This window comes from Onychomys torridus, chromosome 1 (assembly GCF_903995425.1).
Source record: "Onychomys torridus chromosome 1, mOncTor1.1, whole genome shotgun sequence".
Lineage (NCBI taxonomy): Eukaryota > Metazoa > Chordata > Mammalia > Rodentia > Cricetidae > Onychomys > Onychomys torridus.
This window is the reverse complement of record NC_050443.1, coordinates 122,013,514-122,026,658: the sequence shown is the minus strand read 5'-3', so window position 1 is coordinate 122,026,658 and position 13,145 is coordinate 122,013,514. Positions and strand designations below refer to the sequence as shown.

General features: G+C 52.6%; 1 protein-coding gene across 6 annotated transcripts in view; it reads right to left on the bottom strand.

The window, feature by feature from the left end:
* The window catches only part of Shank2 (SH3 and multiple ankyrin repeat domains 2), a 300,678-nt gene that overhangs the window by 94,649 nt on the left and 192,884 nt on the right, over positions 1–13,145 (bottom strand). The gene's annotated exons all lie outside the window — the stretch shown is intronic.

Sequence of the window (13,145 nt, the reverse complement as noted above, 5' to 3'; positions counted from 1 at the left end):
TCCATAGCATCTTCAATAAGTACCTAGAGCCCGAGGACCAAGCTTGTAACACAGGGACCTTGGAGGAAAGCACCCCCCCAATAGTATATATAGAATGAAATATATCTAATACAAAACATAAAATACAACTCAGTTATGAACAGGAACAAAACATAGATACACACCGCAACACAGACAAAAGGCTATACACTGTGTGACTCATAACAAGAGACACCCAGAACACGTGAGTTCACTCCCACGTGAGTCCATGGGGAAGATGCAAAGACCTGGTCATGTAGAGCTAGGGGTGCTAGTGGAGTGACGACTAGTGAGTGTGGGCTTCTTTTTCGGGTGACACACATCCATGAAGGCTACCCTACCCTAGGGAGGTGGGACACTACAAACGTTCACTTTTAAACGGCTTTACCTGGAAAAGAGGATTGACATGTTTCTATTATAGTTAAAACCGGGGCCTGAGAGTAGGCGTTGACAGCACCCGTGACAGCTGGTGTGGCCTCTGCATAGCTCACCCCTTTCTATGAGTGTGTGTGCATGTGTGTGTATGGGATCGCAGTACATGCTTGTGTTATATGTAGAGGCTGCTGTTGAGTGTTTGTTCAGTCACTCCACACCTTATTTTTTGAGGCAGGGTCTCTCTCTGATCCTGGAGCTGATTCAGCAAGGCTGGCTGGCTGGTAGGTCCCAGGTGTCTGCTTATCTATGACCTCCCCACCCCCATTGCTAGGGTATTACAATTATGTTCCATCACACCCAGCTTTTCTATAGAGGTTCTTGAAATCTGAACTCAGGCCTCATGCTTATCTAGCAAGCACTTTAGCATCTATGCCATCTCCCCAGTCCTCATCCTTTAAGGCCAGCCACTGCAAACACAGCAGCCAGGCCTCTCCGTCTGCCCAGTTGCCCAGGAGCCAGTCTGGCTTTCTAGCCCCAGCACCAGCCCTAGGGCCTGTTGGGTGACACAGTGGTATCCACAAACCCCGGCCAATGCCCCCACCCCATCCCTCAGTTCCCCTCAAACAAAAGCAGGACTCTGGGACAGGTAGCGGCTCCAAAGGACTCTTTGTTCTCTGCTGTCCCTGACTCAAAGGGTGGCAGCTTTCTGACTGGACCACACTTGTAATAACCAAGTCTCCATTTCATATTAATTAGAGACAAATGAGGCAGAACAGCTAGCTGGTGCGGGCTGGAGCAGACTTGGAAGTAAATGCAGTTCTGCAGACAGTGCGTGAGGAGGAGGCATCAAGACTATGGCTCGGGGCTGGGGATTTAGCTCAGTGGTAGAGCACTTGCCTAGCAAGCACAAGGCCCTGAGTTTGATCCTCAGTTCCAAAAAAAAAAAAAAAAAAAAAAAGGCTGTGGCTCTTCCAAAGCCAGTGAACAAAGCTCTGGGACTGTGAACACCTAGAGAGCCAGTGACCCACAGCCAGGGTGGAAGAGACGGGTTTGGCTCTGGGTACCTGCAGCACAGTTTTGCCTGCCACATTGGGAAGCCTCATGCTTATGGCAGCAGCAGCCCCTCCAGGAAGGTACTTTGAGGTTCTGAAAGGAGTTTGGTAGTGTGAAAAGGGGCTCACTATCGAAGCACCCACAGCTGGCACAGGGCAAGTTCACAGTCACCTATTGGCTCTGGCATTGCTGGACCGAGAACATGAGAACATCACCCCAACCTGTCACCTCAGCTCAAGGGGAGCCCTGACTGTTCCCCATTTGTCCCTCTTGGGATTTCCTAGGAGTGGCCCCAGAACCTTCAGGAACTTGGAACCTGACCTTTGGAGACTTCCTTAGCTTAGGGACAGCTGGTGCCCAACCTCAAGGCTATCTCTGCTTTTACTCATCTCTTGGGTTTGCTCTATGCTAAATTAATTTAGGAAAGATTAAAAAAAATGTGCACAAGTCAAACCCAATGTCTGGGCAACCTGGGAGGGCATCCCAGAGGTGTTGTTATCAGGAGGAGGATCTCTAGGTAGCCAGGCCATCAGAATGGGCCTTCCAGGAGGAATGGGAATGCTGGAAAGATCGGCTTTATCTCGACTGAACATGACAGATAAAGGCAATTGTCTGTTCTCCTGGCAACACTCGGGAGCGAGAAACTGGCTGCTGTTAGAAGGGAACCAAACGCCTCCTTCCCTGCCACCTGCCAGCTGCCAATGGTGCCCATGATGGGGACAGGGATGTGGACATGGAAGGCAGGCTGGAGGGAAGCTTGCTGCTGAGATCCTGGGGAAGGGGAAGAAGAGTCCCAGGGTATGGAGGACTGGTGAGCCAACTCTGTGCAGCTGCTGCCACAGAGTAAGGGCAGAGCTATCACGGCTAGGCTGTTGGGGCACAGGAAGTTATGTAGGGAGCCTCTCTGATCCTAGGTAGAGACAAGTACATCATGACCTTCCTCATAGGGCACAACAATGTCCTGACAGGAAGCTGCAGACAGAGGTACCCACTCAAGCCTCGATGGCTCACCTCTGTTATGTCTAAGCTGCCAGGTTCATTGTCTCCTGAAGGATCCTCCACGTCAGGGTTAAATGCTTGGTTCCTAGGGAAAAGTCCCATGGAACCCAAGGGAGAGGCTAGGTCATTGGCAAGTGTCTTCAGATGGCAGGTTTGGAAGAGAGGATTGTTACAAAATCTGGAGTCTGACTGTCCCTCTGCTCTGGTTGAAGAGGTGATTTACTGAATGCCGATGTCCCCCACCCTCACCAGACATCAAATCAGCTCCCTGCCCTGACTGAACCCAGCATGGATTTGAAACCTCCAGGACCTGAGCTAAAGAGTCTTTTCTCCTCATGAAGCTAGTGGTTTCGGTGTGTTGCAGTGGTGTCATGAACCAAAGATACACACACACGCACACGCACATGCACAAACATGGTTTCTACAACATTCTTCCTTCTCCAGTTACAACTGTATTTAGATAAATTCAAAATTTCAAAGACAACAACCAGGAAGCCTCATGATAAACAAGAGAGAAGGAATGTGTGCTGAGGACTGGTCCCTCATGGCCACTCCTGGTGACCTGAGGCCTATGTCTGTTTTCAGCACACTGGCTTTCTTTTCTTGCTTCATTGCTGCCCATGAATGCCTCTCTATCTGCCTTGACATGACAGGAAAAGTGAAGTCATTGTCAAGACTGTGAGATGTCTGTGATAAATGTGGGACTGTCCCCACATGGCATGTGAACCAACTATTCTATGGTGGCCCAAGTCCACTAGGTGTTCCCAATCTGCCACAATGGATCTGGGGACAGTTTCAGATTCTATAAGTTGGGGCTCAGCCCCACAAGATCCCTCCTCCCCCATTTTCAGGGGCCAAGCACAGTCTCAGGCTGTGACCTGGATCCCACAGATGGGCACAAAAGGGATCCTGTGACCCCTCGTTGGTTTGTTTAGTTGCTAGAGAGGCTTCAAGTGCTGAGGAATACAGCTGGTTTCCGGGTTCTCAGTTGTAGTGCAAGAGGGCACGTGCTGCAGGGACCCAGAAAGTTCTCCTGAGTATTGGGTAGCTTAGCAACGGGACCCTGGGCTTCTCTTGTCCCTTACTGCCTGTCTGTAAATGACAAACCTGCTAATGTCATGTGTATGATGTGGCTCCCCTTGGATTTAGACACATCAGTGACAAGGTTACTGAGCTCAGGTTCCATGGCCTGGGCCAGAGCCACCTGGCCAGGCAGGCTATTTCTGGGCATTGGCTCTTGGAGCAATCCCCTAGCCTACTTGGGTCTTGGGTCACCTTGATGGTATTGGCTCCATGGGCAATGATGACTGCTGACTGCCCCTCTCCCCACCTTTGCTGTGGTTTCTTCTCGACTGGGCCAGAGGTGAGGAAGAGCAAGTGTGTTCTGCTACCCTGTATGTGCCGCAGATGGCCAATAAAAGATGAAAGATGGAGTTAGGGGTAGGTTTTAGGAGGGGGCGGAGCACGCATGAAGCCTTGGGTTCCATCCTTAGTACCAACTAGGCCTGGTGATACATGCTGGTAATATTAATACTAGGGAAGTGGAAGCAGGAAGGTTAGGAGTTCAAAGTCATCCTCAGCTATACATTGAGTTTGAGGTAGCCTGGGTTACATGAGACCCTGTCTCCAAAGTAAATGAATAGATAGAAAGAATATAGCGCTTGCATGCAGAAGCACAATATTAGAGCCATTCCTGGGTGTGCAAGCCCTGGCTCCCATCCTCTCTGGCTGTCCCCCTCATCAGCATCCCCTCCCTGAGTCAAGTCCTGATGCCTCTCCTGAGGTACAGCCACCTGAAATAACCACTTTTGTAGGTCAAAGACTGTTAAACATTGCCTGCTGGATGTGACACACCCTGACAGCTCCTTGATCAGCACCCCGATTCCAACAAGCATTTTTCTTCCCTTCGGGACCTCCCAGAGACTCAGAGAACGGGCGTCACAGACCTCGATGGCCTCACCTCACACTGAGTCAAGGGCTGTCAGAAATCAGCTCCTGGGACCTAGAGGAAGCTCTCAGGCCATGAGGGGTATGTGGGTGACTCCTGCTGGGAGCAGAGGCAGGAGGACAAAGCCGAAGGCAGGAATGGAGTCGGGGCTGTAAGGTACCTAGGGGGCAGAGCTGGTTGGGAAGCTAAGGGCCCAGCACAGATGGGACAGAACTGAGGGTGAACACCGGGGCTCCAACTCCTCCCGGCCCTGTACCGGGTCTCCAGTGTCCAGCCATGAGGCCTGAGCAAACTCTCTGAATCAAGGGTGCCTGTTGTTCAGGTGGGGGTAGGAGCTGGGAGCTTCTCAGTACCCAGGGCCAGGGAGGCCTCTGTCAGGTAGGTCACACAATAGGGCCACAGTTGACAGGAGGAGGGGGGACACATGTGGGTACCACTGGGAAGAAGGTTCAGCTGTGAGGCATTTCTGTTGCCAAGCCTCCTACAGCAAAGTGTTAGGAGGTCAGTCTGACAGGAGGCACGTCTGGGTCCAGGCGATTTTAAAGCTAAAAAGTGAGCCCACTCAGGGATACAAGGTTCGAACCAAGACCAAAATCTGCAGAATGAGTGTTTATATCTAGTGGAGCAGGAGGCTGGTACCCAAGGCTACCTCCCATGGGGCTACCTCCAGTGAGTGGCAGGGCCCTGTCAGCCTCCAACTCAGGTCTCTCTTGCTGGAGACTTTTGCATGCCTGGGACTCGGTAATTAAGTCACAAAACACAAGCCTGGTACTTGGAGAAGAATGCCAAGACATGAGAGGCTTATGAGGACATAATCTGGCGTGATTGTCAAGGCTCCTGAGCAGCGTGCACATGTCTGAGTTAAATCAGCTCACATCCACACGACCATCTCCATCACCACAAGACTCAGAATGCTTTGTTTGCAATAAAAACGTGGCCCAGGAAACGGGGCTGAAGATGCCAGAGACCTGGTATGTCCCCAAAGTTCACTGGGGCACTTATGTTAGAACTAATTTACTATGCTTGGGGGGCATGTCAAGGTGAGCCAGCTTCATGCTGGGAGCAGGGAGCACACACACCCAGTTTGCGGCTGACCCCAGTGGCCAGTAGGAGGTGGATGAGGGGAGTCACGGCGGGCTCTTAGCCCCGTCTATGTATGTTCTCACCCCACATCCTTCTTCCCGCATCTCCCCTGATTCTTGCACAGGAACCCCCACTTTTATGCACCTCGCCTGATCCAGGCACTACTCTTGGTCTGTCTTCTAATACACCTGCCGTGGTTGGAGGTGAGATCTCCTCCATGGGTACTAGATTTTTAACACTTAGAGCCCAGCAGGTGGCACAGCCTGTAGAGGCGTGGCCTTGCTGTGGGGCAGGCCTTGGGGGTTACAGCCTGTCCTGTCTCTGCTTCTAGATCTGTCCATTGTCAACAAGTAGCTTCACTCCTGTAGCCAACAGCCATCCCAACCTCCATGCCTTCCCCACCGTGATAGACAGTACCCAAAACCATGAATCAGGGCTCCACCTTTCTAAGTTACTTCTTGATATCTGATCATAGTGACAAGAATACCTAGATCCCCTGTAATGGCCCTTGGCTCCCACATGGATGCTCCAGGACACCCCCATCTTAAGGTTCCTCACCCAATATACCTGCGAGGCCCCTTTATCATGGAAGACAATGTAACAGACTCTGGGTTCTGGGGATCAGGCTAATGACATCTTGGGGACCATAGTTGGCAGGTCTCAAAGGCTCTCTACTCTGGAAGGATGTGACAGGGCTCAGAGTGGAGGCCGGTGGGGGTGATGGCACCTGCAGAGCCCTTCTCCTTACCTATTGCACTCTGTCACCTTCCAGGCTGGTCCTGGCTGCCGCTGCCTGGGTGTGCCCAGTCTGGGCGGCCCCAAGTCGGTATGGGAATGGGCCAAGCCTGGGTTGCCCCACATTAGAGGGCACCCAAGCCCTCAGGAGTGCTTAGCTTAGAGCTTACCGACAAGAAGTTTGATCCGGGGCACAGAAGCTGGTCTGAACCCTTGCTATGACTCAGACATGCTCTTGTTCATTACCTGAGGCCTGGGGGACCAGAAGGGGAGAATTTTGAAGGAATCATGAACTAACCAGGGAACTGAGGTGAGAACATTTCACATTTGAGGACTCCATTAGCCACTGCATGTCATGGAAGACAGAGCCCTGGGCTCTGCCTCTCCCTAGAGGGCACCAATCCTACTATGAGGCTTACTCTTCTGCTGTCTTCTGAGCCTGATATCCCCCTAAAGCCCCACTGGACATCGGGACAGGGCACTAGCACGTGTGTGTGTGTGTGTGTGTGTGTGTGTGTGTGTGTGTGTGTGTGTGTGTGAGAGAGAGAGAGAGAGAGAGAGAGAGAGACAGACAGACAGACAGACAGACAGACAGAGACAGAGAGTGATTTTAGTCTATGTTGCCTGTCTCAGGCTCCCTGAGACCTAGGCAGTCACAGAGACATTCTGAGACCAACTTGCTTTATGGTTTTGCCTTCAGGACACCTCCTCTGGGCTTCGAGGACTGTGGCTGCCAGTTAATTAAGTGGCACAGATGGCCTGCCAAGTGAGCAGCAACAATGGGCTGCCATCCTGTGGGAACGGTGTTACCCATCCCCACCTCATTTTCTTTCTACCTGCTCCAAAGGACACCTAAGTGGCCTCAGGTATGACATGACATCTGTGTGACACCCACCAGGCCTCAGTTTCCCCAACTGTAATAGGATGGTGACAACACCCGTACCACAGGCCATGGGGATCTGAGGAAGGCAGCAGGTGGGGGAGGCATTTTCCTGCCTCACTTTTCCATATTGACCAGCCCTTCCCTGCTTTCCTGGGTGACCCTATATCTGTCTGGGGTATTTGCATCCCATGGTGGTCTTGGATAGTCCTCAGAATGCCCTCCATACTGATCCCCGTCTTACAGATAAGGAAACTGAGGCAAGACTTGCCCAGAAATCTGTCTAAGGCCACAGCAGGAACTCATGAGCTGGACAGGATTTGAGCCCTCTGGCTGAGCCAGGCCAGGGTACAGCCTGATGCCCCTGGCTGGGAACTCTGGCTGAAAAGTGGACATTGCTAGAGGATGGAGGCAGGGAAGTCTATCTTTGTGGGTGTTTGTGAATGTGATCAGCATATTGCTATGGAGATGGATGAACCCCACAAAAGCAGCCAGCTAGCCCCTTCTCAGCACCTTCAGAACCATCTGGACCTGGTAGGACATGTTGGCGAATTGCTACCACAGAACAGTGGCCTCTGTGTTCTGTTCATGTCCAACCCACCCCAGACCTCTCTATCCGAGCAAGGGCCATCAGGGCCAGGAATTGCCCATATTAGTCTCACTTAAGAAGGAAGAGAGGGAGAGAGGGTGGGAGGGAGGGAGGGAGGAAGGAAGGAATCAAGAGAGGGAGAAAGGGAGGGAGGGCGGGCTGGTCTGACTCCTCTGCACCCCAGTCATGGTGACAATGCTGGGTATGACTGAGCATGACTTCACAAGGCCAGGGCCCTGCGCCTTCCTGCCTGTCAGCATTCCAGGGATGCTGTGCAAAGCACATAGACTGAGGATTCCCACACTGCCCGAGAGCTCAGCTTTGACTTCAGGTCAGAGACCTGGGATGGGGGAGCATCTGCTCTTCCCTCTTCCAGCTCTTGGGTGGTGCTGACACCCACCCCATCCTTCCTTTTCTGGTTTGGGGCCCTCTTCTATCCTTTCAAACGCTTCTCCTTACCACAGGACTGAGGGAGCACCCCACTCAGCGATTGATCCAATCTTAGTACCTTCAATTGTTAACCTCTATAAAGGTCCCACTTCCAAAGGAAGCTCCGTGTGGAATCAATTTTGGGGATACTCTCCCATTTAAACAGAATCAAATAAATCAATGCAGCACCCCTCCCCAACACATCTGGGCCCATTGTATATACCCTTTTCACTGTGGAAGTAAAATCAGAAGTGCTTGCTGAGTCCTGGGGGCATGTGGGGGCTCCTCCCTACTCCCCATACTTGGGTGCACATGGATCTCTATGTTGTCTCCCTTGATCCCTGTTGGGCTCTAGCTGGGCCCTTGGGTTTCACAGTGCTGCTCCCCAGTCTTGGAAGAGGCAGTGAGTTCCCATTCTCCAGCTCCAGGCTCTGAGCTGAGCTCTGGACCACAGTGGGAAGGGGGTCCCTGCCTTCTCCAATAGCCTATACGGTACTGCATTATGCTCTGAGTACAGCTGGATCTCCTGGGGGGAAACCATGATTTATTTATTTACTACCCATCTCCACACACATCACCTGTCACCCTCCAAACACCAGGGGGGCAGGCCTCATGTGCCATGCTCCCCAGAACATCGGCAGTGGTTCAGCACAGGGCATAGGATGGGTGCCTGGAAGTTCAGGGGGCCTGATAGGAAAGGAAGATGGAAGGAGGGAAAGATATTTTGCTCAGTAGCCATATGTGGCCCTTGGTACTTTAATCAAGCACACTGGACAGTTGCTCCAGAACAATGAGAGACACAAGTGTTGTGAGGGACTCTGGGCTTCTCATCTATTCTTGGGACCCAGACTCTGCAGCTGGGTGGACTGGAGGGCAGGGACACAGAGTCAGTGACACACAACTGGGGACGTGGATGAGGGCAGTGGGTCAATGCAGTGGGACTAAGTGCCATCAAGGAATGCAGCTAACCCATGTCATCACCCCTGCTTGTACAGTCTCGAGCGTAGATACAGCAGAGCTCCTGGTTCTCGGGGAGGGCTGAGCTCAGCCTGTGACCCACAGACTTGGGGACAGCCCTCCAAAACTGGCAGGTGAGCTTTGTTTGGGGTCTGGGCTAGGAAGGGGCAAGGCTGGAGAAGAGTGTGGGGTTGAGGTAAAGCCACTTCCGCTCACTGAGAGATGACAAATGGATCCCTTGGCTCAAGTCACACTTCTTCTAATTCTCCTGGCAAGTCTCACAGCAGGGCTCGCCTCATGATTCTCTCTCCAGAGAAGGGAAGAGATGGGACCAGATGCTAGCCCTGATCCAGCCCGAGGATGGGGAACCCTTGGTCCCCTTGTTTGTGGGAGGGGGTATGTGTTACTCCAACCCCAGCATTCTCTGGAGACACCTTGGCTCTCTCAGTGGAACGCAGACTCCATGCCCTGCTCAGACTGTCTCCTAGCTGGTCTCCCATGGAGGGCTCTGTGACCAGCCAGGCTGCCCCAGAAACAGCAGGAGACATAAGTAATCTCTCCTTGTAGCAGGTCCTCAACCAGGGCTGCTCTTGTCCCCTTTCACATCCAAGAGACATTTCTCAACACCTGGAGACATTTTGGGTTGTCACAACTAGGGGATGCTGAGATACACAGCACAGACCCTAGCAGGGGACTGGCCCAAGTGCATCCAAAATTGCTGCCCCCGTCCCGCGCCTGAAGATTAGTGCTGCAAATGTCACCACCTGGAGTGCCATTTCCATCTGCCAGCTTTCCTGATGGCTCATGAGGGAGGCTTGAGGATCCTGTCCTCACAAGGAAAGGCTGTCTGTCCCACACTTACTTCGGACATCAGTGACAGGTTCTGGGATCCCCATGACCTGGGGGATTTGTAAGAAAGACTCAGGTCTCACTGGATGCTTCTGCACCCTCGGTGCTGCTTATAGGAAAGGGACTGGGTGAAAATCCACCACAAACCAAGAGGAAGACAAGCCCAGGAGGGGTTCCTATAAGACTTTCTGTGAATTAGGAATGGGGACCCTCCCAATATTGACCCATGACAAGGTGCATAGGAAATTGCTGGCCAGGAAAGCCAAAGCCCCAACAAGACTTTGTCACTCAGAACTGGAATCAGGCTGGGTTCCCTTGGGCTGTGAGGCTGTGCTTTCTCCCTAGTCCTTGGGGGCTAATCCTTAGGTGCTCAGCTTCTTCCGGAAGTCAAGGCTGAGAGGGTGTGGCCTAGACTATCACTGTAAAATGGAATGTTCTGGGCCAAAGCTCCTCCCAAGCGCCAAGGACAAAGTCCAGGCCTATCTTTGAGCTTAGAGTCAGGTTAATGTCATCTGCCTCTCTGGTCCCATGCAGCCCTACCTCCATTTTGCAGATTGAGAAACTGAGGCACAGACTGTAGGGAGTCTGTCCAGGTTCTGAGCACTGGGGAAGGAGGGTTCTGCCTCCTGCTCTTTCACCCTGGGATCCTCAACTCCTCATACCCCACACTGTCAATTATCCCCTGCCAGGAGCAACCCCAATCTAGCTGATTGTCAGCAAACCCTGGAACAGAAAGATCTTTAAACTATGGTATGAAAAAGGAAAGTGGGGCATACACATGTGTAAAACATACAATACAGGCACCAGCAGTGGAGGGTGAGGACACCTCTGGGACCATGTGAGTAGGAACCTGGGGTCTCAGTGGACTCCTTTCTTCTTGGAAAGTCTGGATCTGCAGGCCTCTGGGCCATCCCCTCCACCACTTCCGCTGCCTTGTTCTCTCCCAGCAGCCTCTGTCCCAGCCACCCATCCCGGCTGAGCTAGGTACCCCGCATGCATGGTTGCTAGGAGACGGTTGCTGAGAGTCACAACTCAGCTGGCAACGGAAAACACCCCCAGCCACACAGTTTGCCAGCCCATTTAGGGAGGCCTGTTTCCCTGTCCACTCGCCCGCCTCGGCCCTGCGCAAACATTTCCAGCATTTCCCTTTACCTGACTCCTCGCTAGCACTTTGACACTCTCTCTGTTTAGTAAGGATTATGAAACAGAAGCATCTCCCCCACTTCTTTGTGGAAGGATGTGAAGTCTGCAGGGACACGCCACTGCTGTGGGGGAGTCCTGATTCTGATCCCAGGTGGGCCTGGTGCTCTTCCCAGAGGAGGGGCTTCAGGTCTGGTCTCAGGAACTGGCTCTACCTTCCCAGGTGTGGAATGTGAACTATTAAGTTCAAGGAGGTGCAGGAGCTTGAGGGCTCCAGCCCCAGGACAGAGACTAGGTCTGAGTCCATTGTGGGTGGTAGCAAGAGGGAGGGCACTGTGGGCAGAGGCTAAGGCCATGGCCACTCACTCTTCCATTCACTCGTTAGGCCCTGAACCTAGAGACCCTGGGGAGGACCTTGGCTGGTCTTGGGATAGCCTGGCAGTCAGGCACGTGTGGGAATGCCCTTTTTGACTGGCCTCATTGCAAAAGGCACTTGCTTCCAGGGCTCTGTGTTTTAGGGCTGTGCTCATTGCATTTCTCACTTCCTACTTCTGACTATGTGGGGGATTGTACTCATCTATGCTCTGGAAGCTGGGTGTGGCCAGTGAGATGGGCTGGTAGCATTGTGCTCAGGAAAAGCCGGGAGCAACATGACGTTTCTCATGTTGTCTTCAACTCAGCTTCTGAGATCGACAGCTAGGGACTGTCCATTTGGTTGGGGCTCTGTCCACCCACAAGCAGTGGGAACAGGGTCATGAAAGTGGACAGGAAATCACCCTTTGGGCTTTTAAGCCACTGTAAATGTGGGATTGCTTGTTACTGCAGCCAAATCCAGGCGTTCCTGACTAGTATAGATTAGGCAGCAGCTGTCAAACCTTACAAGGTGCCCTTCAAAATGCCAATGCCACTGGCAGGGGAGACAAGTCTCAAAATGGAAGACGGGCCTGGAAAGATGCCTCGGTGGTTAAGAGCACCTGCTGCCCAATCACAAGGACTATAGTCCAGATCTCAATGCCACTGTAGCAGGCCAGGCCTCCCCCATACACCCGAGACTAGTTCCGAGGGGGACAGGCACAGCACCATTGAGGTTTGCTGTCTTCCTGCCTTGCTGAGAAAAATGTGAGGTCTGGGTCCAGCATGAGACCTTGCCTCAAAGGAAGAGGACAAGACTGCTAGAGAGGACCCCTGATGTTCTCTGACCCCCACAGGCACACACATATGGAAGAGTCTGCAGCTAGCAGTGTGTATATGTATATGTACGTATGTGTGAATGTGTATTTGTTTATGTTTATGTGTATGGGTGTGTATATGTGAGTGTGTCTGTGTATACATCTGTGTGTATATGTGTGTGAATGTGTGTGTGTGTGTGTGTGTGTGTGTGTGGTGTGTTTCTTGTGGATTGGAACATGAAGAAGCTGAGATCTCACAGAGAATGGTGTCACTGGGTAGAGACAGCATAGACTGACTGCCAAGCCAACTCTTGAGGAAGCGAACACTGTTAGTGCAGGCTAGGGGAGATGGCAGAGGTCAGGAGGAGGTCTGCGTGGCTCAATGCATGCTGAACCAGGTGGGGCCTCAGCCCTGTGACTGAAGTCTTGGTGGAAAGAGGGGATAACACAAGACAGAGGGAGGAGGGGGCAAGGGGGGCCCTTCCCAGTCCCACAACTGTCATGCCACTTTCCTTTCCTGGGCCTCAGTTTCCCTGTCTGCAGACCGGGACTTGCCACCCCTAGTTAGGTCAGAGCAGATGAGAATGCTCTTGGGGGCCAGCCCTGCCTGCAGGGTCCACTGAGGCAGCATCTCACTGCACAGAGCTCTATCTACAAGAGCCTGAGGTCTCACAGCAACTCTTTAGCTGGGGACCCATCTCCTGGAAAGCCTAGAAGTCAGGTGACTGGTCCAAGGTCACCTTACCCTGAAGATGTGGAGTTGCTTCCTTCCCCACCCCCCAGCACCAGGCTGCCATCTGTCCTCCATTCCCAGCTCCTGGCCTCCCGCTCCACCTCCTGTTAGCATCCGTGCCTCTGAGCTGGGTGGGGCTGCAGCAGCCCCCATATTCGATCTCCAGTCTCTGAAGGACAGGCACACAC